Genomic DNA, 11,477 nt, shown 5'->3' on the forward strand with positions numbered 1-11,477 from the left:
TTATTATTATATTATTATAATATTATATATTATATTATATATATTATATATTATTATATATTATTATATATTATATATTATTATATATAATTATTATAATATAATTATAATTATTACATTATATTATTATAATATTATATATTATATTATATATTATATATAATATATATAATAATATATAATATATATTATTATATAATAATAATAATAATAATAATTATTATTATTATTATTATTTTGTTCTAGGGAGAGATTCTGACTGCAGCCAGGGTTAGGAGTCTCCAAACTAGACCAAACCTTCCTCCTTTGCCAAAACATCTGATGCATTCCCATCTGCAGCTGTGGCTCACTTAAGTGATCCTCATGGCAAAATTGGTAAGGGACATAGGAGACACTTCGAGGGAAGTGTATGGATCATAAATGCTTTTGACTACAAATAACAAAAATCCCAGCCAGAGTGATGTGAACAAACACAAGTTTACTTGCTTACTGTTCCACCTCCTGAAAAGTCTGAAGACGGACAGTGGCTGGCACTCGTTGCTCTCACTGAACAATGCCAGCACCTGAGTGTCTAGAATTCTCTTGGCTTTGATTTCATGGTTGCAGAATGGCTGCTACAGCTCCAGCCATCATGTTTATATGACAGCGGAGAAAAAAGCGCCTGCAGAAAACTTATCGTTTACATCGAATTGGCTACAACTGTGTCATATACGCCCCGTGGCAATAAGAGAAGGGGATTGAGAATTAATTTGGCTGACCTTGTATTTGGCACAGAGGATAACACATCTTTGGTCTTTAAAGGCTCTCGTGGTGATTCTGGCATGCTTCTTTCCAAGTAGGTCATGTAAATTAGGAGTCATTGATCTTCTAGACCAGCGGCTTCAACAAAGGGCAATCTGGCTCCCAGCCCTGGCTGAAAGGTAATACTTGGCAATGTTTAGAGAAGTTTTTGATTTATGACTACAGGGATAATACTGGCATTTAGTGGGCAGAAGTCAGGGATGCTGTTAAACATCCTATCGTGCACAGACAGCCCTGCACAACAATGAATTTTCTGGTCCGAAATAGCAATATTGCTGAGGTTAAGTAGTCCTATACTAGACCATCACAGAAACTTCCAGACATCACAGAAACTTCCTGCTCAGTGTCTCTGTCTAGAGTTCTGCATCGCAAAACTTCCAACGTTACACCATGCTTCTGAAGCAGTGCTCGAATCCAAATGACCTCTAGCTATTTACCAAAGCAAGGAGCCCAGCCTGTGGATCTTTTCATCCTAAAGCCCTAAAGCCAAAAAAAAAAAAAAAAAAAAAAAAAAATCTTTACAGTATTTGGAGGAGTTATCATACTCTGCCTACACACTTTCAGCTCTGGGGAGCTCCTTCATTTTTTTTTTCTCCTCCACATGTTCTCCCTCTTTTTCTTCTAATTGAGATATAACGTACATAGGTAAGTTACACAGTTTTTAAGTATACAACTCAATGACTTTGAATATACGCCACCATGCAGCTATGATCTGGATCAAGATATAGAACATTCCCATCACCCCCAGAAAGCTGCCCTGTGCTCCTTCTCAGTCATTATCACCTCCTAAAGGTAAACACTGTTCTCACTTCTTTATCCAAGCGCGCATATATATATATATATACGTGTATATTTCCCAGAGTGGTTGGGCCAGATTGCACAATGTTTCAGTTGCTCTGCGTCCTTGTCAACACCTGGTATTCTCTTCTTAATCTTAACCACTCTGGTGGGTGCATAGTCCTGTCTCGTTGAGGGTTTTAATTTGTTTTTCCTAATAAGTAGTGATATTGAGCACCTTTTTATTTGCGTGTTATCCATCTTTTGTGAGGAACTTGAAGTTTTTTGCCCATGTTTTAATTGGGTTGTCTGTCTTTTTCTTATTGATTACCAAGAAGCCTCTACATATTCTAAGAAACTTCCCTTTGGGTTAGAAATATTGGTTGGAATTGCAAGAATTCCTGCTGAAATTTCTTGCTCTTTTCCCCTTTGGAAATCAGAAAATGTTTGCAAATACAAACTGTCCACGCAAAGAAGTTGAGTGTGGCCTCTTGCTGCCAAATCCTTAATTCTCTTGTTGGGTTGTAAATGAGAAGTTTGCCCTTTGGTTGGGCAGTAAGAGCTCGTGGTTTATATTAGGATTTTAATGTAGTGTAAGACACTCACTGTACCTCATTACCACTCATTGCGATGCCGTCATTTAGATTTTGACGGGTAGGGAAAAAAAAAGCTTGAGGGGGAAAAGAATCACCAATACTATAATTAGCGTTTCTGGACCAAGAAATTATTCAAGACATCTATTTTAATAGAGCTGGTTTTAAATAGCCTTTTAAAATAAGAGCAAACGCTGATCCCCTTTGTGTACCAAATGCTTGGCGAGGCACATTACATACCTGATCCCGTTTAAGTCCATTATAGCCCTGCAAAGTAAAAATGAGGAAACAGAACCACAAAGAGGTTGGAAATGTACCCAAGGCAAAACTGGGATTCCTGACTTCAAAGCTCATGCCCCCAAAAGAAAAGGTTATACTTTTACATAGAATGAAGTTCATAAATTATCTATACCTGAGAGTACTCTTTAAAAAATAATGCCTATCCGGCCCGTGTGTTTTCCTATAAATTTCCCTTTCCAGCAGAGCGACTTGGAATCTAGGTGCTGTAAGTGGCATCTAGGAGCATCTTGAACTTGCTCTGTGCACCTAGCGTACAGATGGCTTATCTAAAGACCTCCTGCGTGGAGCTGGGCTGGGGCCGCCCAGGCAGCAGAGTGAAAGGGCAGGGATACAGCCTCTCAGCCAAAGTCAGCTCCCCTTGAACCTTGTCTCTCCCTTCAGGGCCTGTGCCTAAAGGCGTTTCTCTCCTAATACCACGCCCATCGTTCCTGGGAGCTACAGTCTTCCTGCCACTTTGTTATCACCATCATAAAGCAAGACTTGTGCCTCCAAACTCTTTCCCTGGGGGACATGAAATTCAAATGAAGGTCACAGATAATTGTAGCTTCTGGCCCCATGAAACTGCGCTTCTCTGTCTTCTTCGAAGGAGGGAGAGATTGGTCCCGATCAGCAATGCACAGGGAAGAAAACAGAAGTCCCAATAATGCTATTCTAATGACTGATGGGGAAACTTCAAAACATTTCCTACTCTTCCCTTAAGTTTTAAAAGGATTTTTCACTACAAGGGAAACATATGTATGCCGACTCTAGGTCGTGCCCGTTGAAAGTTATTCAGACGGGGGCACCTGGGTGGCTCAGTCAGTTGAGCGTCCGACTTCGGCTCAGGTCCTGATCTCACAGCTTGTGAGTTCGAGCCCCGTGTTGGGCTCTGTGCTTACAGCTCAGAGCCTGGAGCCTGCTTCGGATTCTGGGTCTCCCTCTCTCTCTCCCCCTCCTCCACTCATGCTCTGTCTCTCTCTGTCTTAAAAATAAATAAACATTTAATAAAAAAAAGAAAGTTACTCAGACGTGACTAGTGCTTTATCCGCAGTGCATAGATCCCTTGAACCAGATGGGATGTGGAAATTACAATTGAATCGCGTCCTATTTTTCTCATGTGGTTGGAGAAATGGCCTAGGATAAACCTTGGGCTCCATCTGTTATGTACCTATAGTAACTATTTCTTTTTTTTTCTCTTAAGTTTATTTATTTATTTTGAGAGAGAGGGAGAGGCAGAGAGAGGGAGACAGAGAGAATCCCAAGTAGGCTCCCCAGTGGCTGCACAGAGCCCAACTCAGGGCTCGAACTTATGAACTGTGAGATCATGACCTGAGCCGAAACCAAGAGCGGGACACTTAACCGATTGAGACATCCAGGCGCCCCCGTAGTAACTATTGTTTGATGCATAGAGGTCCTTCTGATGTCTTCTGAGTGATAGGTAAAAGCAACTCTGGACTTGGAGTCAGCAAGCCTGGAATATGCCACCCTTATGTGATCGTCACCCCTATATCACCTTTCCAACTTCATCTCCTGTACTTGGCCCCTTGCTCACTCTGCCCCAGCCCATGGCCTCCTCTCTACCTTGAACATGGCAGTCATGTTCCTGCCTTAGGCCCTATGCACCAACGGTCTCCGCCACCTGGAATACTCTTCCTTCAGATATCCAAGACCTTGCTCCGATATACCCTTCTCAATGAGGCCTGCCCTGATCCGCCTAATTAAAATCACGATCTGCCTCCACTCCCCACGCTTCTGACTTCCCTTTATCCTGCTCTTATTGTCTCCTAAATCTCTCCTGATTTCTTTGTTTCTTGTTTGTCTCTCCTCCGGGAGTGAGACCTAGAAGTTCTCTTACCAAATGCATCATATATATGTGATTCTTAACCTATAGATTCCAATAGTTTAATGCAATAAATTACCTTCTCACCAATATTACACATTATCTGTTTTGTTTACTGGCGTATCCCAAATGGCTAGAACGATGCTTGGCCCATAGGAGGCATTCAATAAATTGTTTTGGTTGTTGCTGTTTTAGTTTCATTTTGACACCTTACCAGCATGGGGACGTTAAGCAAAGCCATTACGCTGTTGGAGCCTGAGTTTTATCAAACTTGTATACAAACTTTTAAAGTTTGTAAGTGGGGATAATAGTAAGACCAACAAAGTTGAGTTGTGAGACAAATGAGATCATGAGTATCAGAACTGTGTGCAGTATTGATGAGAAGAGACTTTGTCGTGTTAGATACTAGAATTTAAAGATTGAGAATAAAGTATATTATTAATAAAGTACATAGTGCGTTTGTTACGAGATCTTTTATAGGTGAATGCACTGGGATCTTTTGTACTTTATGTTTTATTGGTGGGAGCAAAACCTGTATGTAGCATTCTTCACAAAGTGGGGAGACACAGACATGATGAGGAGATGGAGATTGGGGAGCGATTCAGGGGTGGAGGGCGCCAACCATGTGGAGAAGACCCCACTACAGGTGGACTTGTCAGTTCCCACTCATGGTTACTCTCATTACAGGGGTCTCTTCTTATGTTACTGATGGGATCATGAGAAGACAAAAGCACAAGAAAATGAAGTACGCAGGAATGAGAGCCTGAGCATCACGTGGTTGTGAGACCTCCGTGTGGAGGAAAAGGTGGGTGAAAGCCAGGAGGGCTTTGGGTAGAGGACATTGACTGGAAGCATAGGGGAGAGGGTCTTACGGTCAATAACAGGGCCATCCTGAGACCAAGTGAGGAGAGTGTCTAGGGCAGGGTCCCATCTCCGCCATTGAGTCATATCCAGCACAGGGAACCCAGACGTTCATGAAACCACCTGCCCACCTTCCTGCTAGCCGCCATCATTGCACAGAAGGAGCTCAGCCTCTTTGTGCCTTCGTGAGCAAGCTGAAGGGATTGGCATTTGTGTGTCCATTTTTCTCTCTGCCTCTTCTGTGGCTCCAGAGTTAAGAGTGAAGTTGCCCCAGAGGGAACAGGGAAGGGAGTAAATGAAAAAGCCTCCGTCTAAAGGGATGTACAGAGGTCAGTTTTTTTTTGTTTGTTTGTTTCCCAGCTGGTCATCTTTATTACCTGTTCTATTCCTTTACTGGGATGGCAGCGTTTCATTAAATCATGGAATATCAAAACAAGAATGATTGGTAGAAATTATCTGACCATTCACTTTCTGCACGTCTCATCTATGTCAGACTTAGGGCTCAGCCCTGGGTATACAAGAAATAAGTGGTATTGTCCTCAATGACTCCACAGTCCAAAGGAAAAGAATAACAGGGTTTAAAAAAAAAATTTTTACATTTATTTATTTTTGAGAGACAGAGACAGAGCACAAGTGGGGGAGGGGCAGAGACAGAAGGAGACACAGAATCCAAAGCAGGCTCCAGGCCCTGAGCTGTCAGCACAGAACCCGACACGGGGCTCGAACTCACAAGCTGTGAGATCATGACCTGAGCCAAAGTCGGATGCTTAACCGATTGAGCCACCCAGGTGCCCCGAAAAGAGTAACAGGTTTTAAAAATGCAATACAGCAGAATGAATGTATACTATGTTACAGGTACACATAGGGTGTTGTGGGGGCATAGACAAAGTGTATTTTATTCAGATAGAGGGTGGAAGCGACACTATTCTGAGGCTCAGTAAGGGTTACCCAGGCAGAGAAGGGAGAAGGTGAGGGAAGGAGGGGGGCGGGGAATGGAGGCCTGAAATGCACACTTTGTCCAAGGAACTGCTGGTAGTCTGGGTGGGCTGGCATGAAGGCACACGTAGGCAAAGTGTCCAAGAATGAATCTGAGCAGAATGGCAGAATGTAATTAACACGAAACTTCACTCGTGTCTCAAGCAAATGGCTTTGAGCTTGATTGTGACAACAGAGACGATCCACAAAAATATTTTAAGGTGGAAATCCTAAGCCTGGATTGGTTTTGACAAAGATGATTCAGCCTGCAGTATGGATTCATGAATCAGCTTGGGCAGGAAGCAATAATTCAAGCAAGGAATTAGAGAAAGTCTGGACTAGAGCAACGTTATAATGTTTTAACAGTGGGTTTGGAGAAGAGCAGACAAAGCATGTGATATTCACAAAATAGAGGGACTGGGTTTTTCTACACTCTGGGTTTCCATGAGGAAGTTTTCCCTAAGTGCACTCCCGGACTTTTTAGACCTCTTTCACTCTGTTCCTTCTTTGGGGAGTTGGTGACATTTCATCAGCATCTTTGGGAACAAGAACTGGGCATGCTCAGGTCAGCTCAGGCCAGCCCTTCTCCCTTGGGGGTGAGCCTGTCCACTGAGAACACCAGTTCATCTCTTCTTCTCCATGCCCTCATTCTTTTCTGGATGTAGGATGCCCTGCCCTGCTGCTATGACTACATGGGTGACCCTACTATGAGTTTCAATATTTGCAAGTCTACTTGGTCCATAGATCTCATGTTATGTCTTCCACTGAGTCTCCCCCTGAAGAAAAGGTAACATATTGTTGCCATCTGCTATTCCTTGCTTGATAGCTCCATTGGTTCAGACCCCTGGTCCAGGAGAGTGCTCTCCAATGGCAGTCCTCGAATAGGCCAACACAGGCAGTGATGGAAGGAGACAGTGAGTGAGAGGCCACATCTGAACACGACTCCCATTTTCTGCTTGGGGTTTTCCCACTCCTGGTTTCCATGTGGCAGGATGGGGAGGATTACTCTGGGTTGGCAATACAGGGGGAGGAAAAGGTTTTGAGGGAGAGGATGATGATTTAAGGTTTGGCCACAGTGAGTTTAAAGTGTCCGTGGACCAACCAAACAGCTATGTTCCTTCCCTGCTTCCTTTCTTCATGGTAGATGCACCCCGCCTCTGGGCACCCCCATGGTGCCCCCTGCCTGTGCTTCTCATCACACACCTCAGAAGATGCGCCAGCTTACCTGCCTGTATTTTGTCTCCAACTCCCCAAGGGGATGGTCTGTTTTCAAATCTCTCCACCTGTAGGGCTGGATCTGTTCTGAGCGTCAGTAGCTAATCAATCATACTTGTTCAGTGACTGAAATGAATTCAATTCATGCAACCACACCAACGTGTTAGTTCTGATGCGCCTCTTCACCCTGGGGTATTCAGCAACGTAAAGACTGTAAAGATGGGGAAAAGCTTGATCTGAGGGAGTGTATCTCCTCTGGCACATAGTCTCTCTTCTGCTTCAGTCAAACCGCACTATTCACCCCCACTCCCAACCATGCATTTCTATGCTCAAAGTTTTGAAATCAGAGTCTGTAGTTCAATATAATCATGGCCACTGTCCCCAAACCATACTGACCCAGCAGCGCAGCCCCAAGCTCCCCTCGCCCATGTCGGCAGCCCTGGGGACCTGTCAGTGGTTGCAGCCTGTGCTGGTCAACGTGGATCGTTTAGGCGGAGCCGACAGGCACTGACCCTGGGAGACAATACACGCTCTGCTGACAGCAGGGAGGGCATCACCAGCAGGTCGTTCCACTTTCTGGGGCTCGGACAATGCATACCCTGAAAGACACTGCAGAGATACCCAAACATCTGGGGAAGAGGGGAGTACGTCGGAGAGAGGGGGCCCAACAGGCAAGAGTCAAAAGCACCGGAAGATATTTCCGAGAAAGGGAGATCATTTCTTCTTCACTTGAAATATAACAGACATACAGAAAAGTGCATACAAGCATATGCTCCGTTTAATAGTCATAAATCGAATACCTTTGCTACTACTACCCAGGCCAAGAAACAGAATTTTGCCTACCTACCCCCCAAAACCTGCAGCCATTTTTTTGAGATACAGAGACAGAGTCAGAGAAAGAGAGAGAGAGACAGAGAGGGAGAAAGAGAGAGAGAGAGAGAGAGAGAGAGAGAGAGAGAGAGGGAGGGATGGGGAGGGGCAGAGAGGGAGGGAGACAGAGGATCTGAAGCAGGTTCTGCACTGTCAGCGCTGATCCCGACTCGGGGCTCAAACTCACCAACCACGATATCATGACTTGAGCCAAAGTCAGACGCTTCACCGACTGAGCCACCCAGGTGCCCCACCTGCAGGCTTTTTTAATCACAGCCAATATGGTGTTGTTCATGGTAATCATTTCCCTGGCCTTCTTCAGAGTCTTAATATCTCTCTGTGCATCTCTGGACAGTATGCTTAGTTTTCTTGTTTTGGAATTCCATACAAATGGAGTCCTGCTACAGATGGTCTCTTGTAACGTGTCTTTCACTCAACCTTGTGTCTATGAAATTCATTCACGCAATGCGTATAGTTGCAATCTATTCTTGCGATGCTGTGGTATCATATTATGTACCTATGACAGAATTGACCCATTCTACCATCTACGGGTGGACAGATGTTCAGGTTGTTGACATCTTGCTACTGGACTACTCTCGCTTCTGTACGCTTAGGCAGAAGTTTCTCTAGGGTAATTGTCTTGGTGTTAAAGTTTCTCGGTCTTTAAGTATGTGTGTCCCCAAGTTTAACAGGAATGCCAAAGTCTTTTCCGAAGTGGGCGTACCTATTCACAGTCCCACCATCGGTGGGTCTGGAACGTTTAAAGACACCCTGAAATTCTTACCACAGGGCCCCCAAGATAACTTGCATTGCCTGCAAACAGGGAGCTAGTCCTTGGACCTTGCCTCAACTCCTGAGAAGTGGCCTTTGACTTCTTGCTGTTAGAATTTAAACCCCACCCCTGACCGCCCCAGAGGGTGGAAGAGCATTACTGGCACATTATTCGTTAGTCCAAGTTTCATTCTCCCAGTTTGGAAAGACAAAGGGGCAATTTAAACGCTGTCGTACAGACACTTTCCCCTCTAACCTGGAATACGGAAGTATATTCATAACAAGAAATAAATGGAAAATTGAATGCCTAAAAGAGTAGTACAGTTTCTTTCTTGGGCCTGACTGATTTGCTCCCTGTACCTCTGCTAAGGAAACGAGGAACCAAATAATACAATCCGCTCAGGGTCTGATGCTCTCTAGTTGTGACAGGCTAAGATAACTAAAAAGCATATCCTGAGAAATTCAGCACTGTGTCTGTTGGGGAAATTTTTCCAAAGACGCTGTAGCTTTGTTTTGCCCCTTTTTATAGAGCATGGTCAGAATCAAAGACCTTACCTGTTGGAAGAGCTCCGGAGAATTCTGTTACTGTTCTTTCCTCAGGTAAACAAGCCAAACCCGACTTCAACACCACCATCTCCCCAGCACCCGGCATAGGTCTTGCATACCATGGGTGCTTAGTTGAACAAATCAAGAAGTTCTTAGAACCTTGAGTTGAGGAGAAATTTACTAAAACAAAAAAACACAACTTGTGAAAAAAACCCTGGTTTTAAATTTTTTTGAAGTTTATTTATTTATTTATTGGTGGGGGGGAGGGAAGGGACAGAGAGAGAGAATCTCAAGCAGGTTCCGCCACGTCAGCACAGAGCCTGGCGCAGGGTTTGAAATCGCAAACCATGAGATCACGACCTGAGACAAGTCAAGAGTCGGATGCTCAACAGACTGAGCCACTCAGGCAGCCCCCCCCAAACCCTGTTTTCTACAATTCAGTCCTTTCCATGACTGCCCCCACAAAAAATCTAAGTCTCAAGGAATTTGACCAGTCACTTCTGTAAAGAAACTAATAATGTCAAGGCCTCATTATGATCCTTCTAAGCAGCTTTCATTAAATTCAGTTAACACAAAGCATAAGGAGAGGCTTCAAGCCTCCCATGGCCCTTGCCTGGACTGTGATGGTAAACGTTCTCCCACGTGATTCCTGAAGATACTGCTTGGGGGTTGGTGACCTCAGGGACTCTTCCCTGAGTACAAAATACCTTTCCACGTGGAGGTCCACACGATGGGAGGGATCACAGTGGAGGTTTAACCAACCATAATAAGAAGATAACAATGAAAGAAGTATCTGCTGAGAGGGCAATAAATCCTCCCTCCTTAATAAATCTCTGACAGAAGAGGACCACATGACGTCCCAGTGCTGTGAGCCTACAGATTAAATCGGAGATGTCTTGTTGATTGATACTGCTGGTAGCCAGATGATTGACCAGGCATGGGCTGATAATGAAATACTTGGGCTAATTAGAGAAGGACCAACGAATTGAAGGCAGATGAAAGGCTGCTCTAAAAGCTATTGCAGAGAAAAGGGTGGGTAACTGCAGAGTGGAAGTTCTATCATTCTGCTTAATGAATCATCTGCTTATTCGCTGAGCCAGGCTCAGAAACACCAGAAGCATTTCCCAAGGATGGTTTTCCAAGGATGGAAATTTCCCAAGGATGGTTTGTAATCTAAAATCTAATGGTCCAGGAGAGGGTGTGGGGCGGGGGGGAGAAAGTGATGGAAATAGTATCCCAATAATGTGTTTATATTTTGCATTTGGGTACCGCTAAGGTCTGGCTTGAGTATGGAATGGTTGCATTTTTGGGGGGCGCCATTGGGCATAAGACTTACACTGAACGTGGATTTCAGAAATGAGGTCTCAGAGGGGGCTCCTTTGATCCAAAGGGACATAGTCTGAATGATTACATGCTCTCCATGTACTTGAATGAGGATGTTACTGTTTTACCTCCAGGATTATGAAGACAACAGCCCCAGCCCACCTCAGTCTTCACCCCTTTTCCTCTCCCCCTGCCAAAACACATTATTTTTATTTTATAATTTATTAGGCTTATCGCTTCTCGGCCTTCTGGCTAAGATCAAGTGTAGTATAATTTATTAGGCTTTAGTTGTTATTCATTTTATTATTACAGGTGTTTTTCCTATTAGAAGAATATTCACACACTCTCCTCCATCCCGTTAGCTCGTCTCTGTCATGGTGGTCACATCTGGAGCATTCGTTTTGGTTGCCTTGGTAGTACTTTGGTTTTTGTAAGGGAGAAGTAATAGGAGGTCATTGCATATGTAAACCAAAAATAAAGCTTGTTAATTCCTTTACTCACCCACACCTCCTACACCTCATCTCTCTCTCCTAAATTTATCTTTCTTCTTTGAAAGTAGCCATTCAACTCTTCAACACATCAACTGAGTTTTGCATTTCTACACTTGGATTTTTCATACCTAGGAT

The 11,477-nt window shown here is 43.9% G+C and overlaps 1 pseudogene; it reads left to right on the top strand.

Moving 5' to 3' along the window:
- The first annotated feature begins 11,083 nt into the window (after nucleotides 1-11,083).
- Nucleotides 11,084-11,239, top strand: LOC122202943 (annotated as a pseudogene).
- Nucleotides 11,240-11,477: the final 238 nt, after the last annotated feature.

This window comes from Panthera leo, chromosome D2, assembly GCF_018350215.1.
Source record: "Panthera leo isolate Ple1 chromosome D2, P.leo_Ple1_pat1.1, whole genome shotgun sequence".
NCBI lineage: Eukaryota > Metazoa > Chordata > Mammalia > Carnivora > Felidae > Panthera > Panthera leo.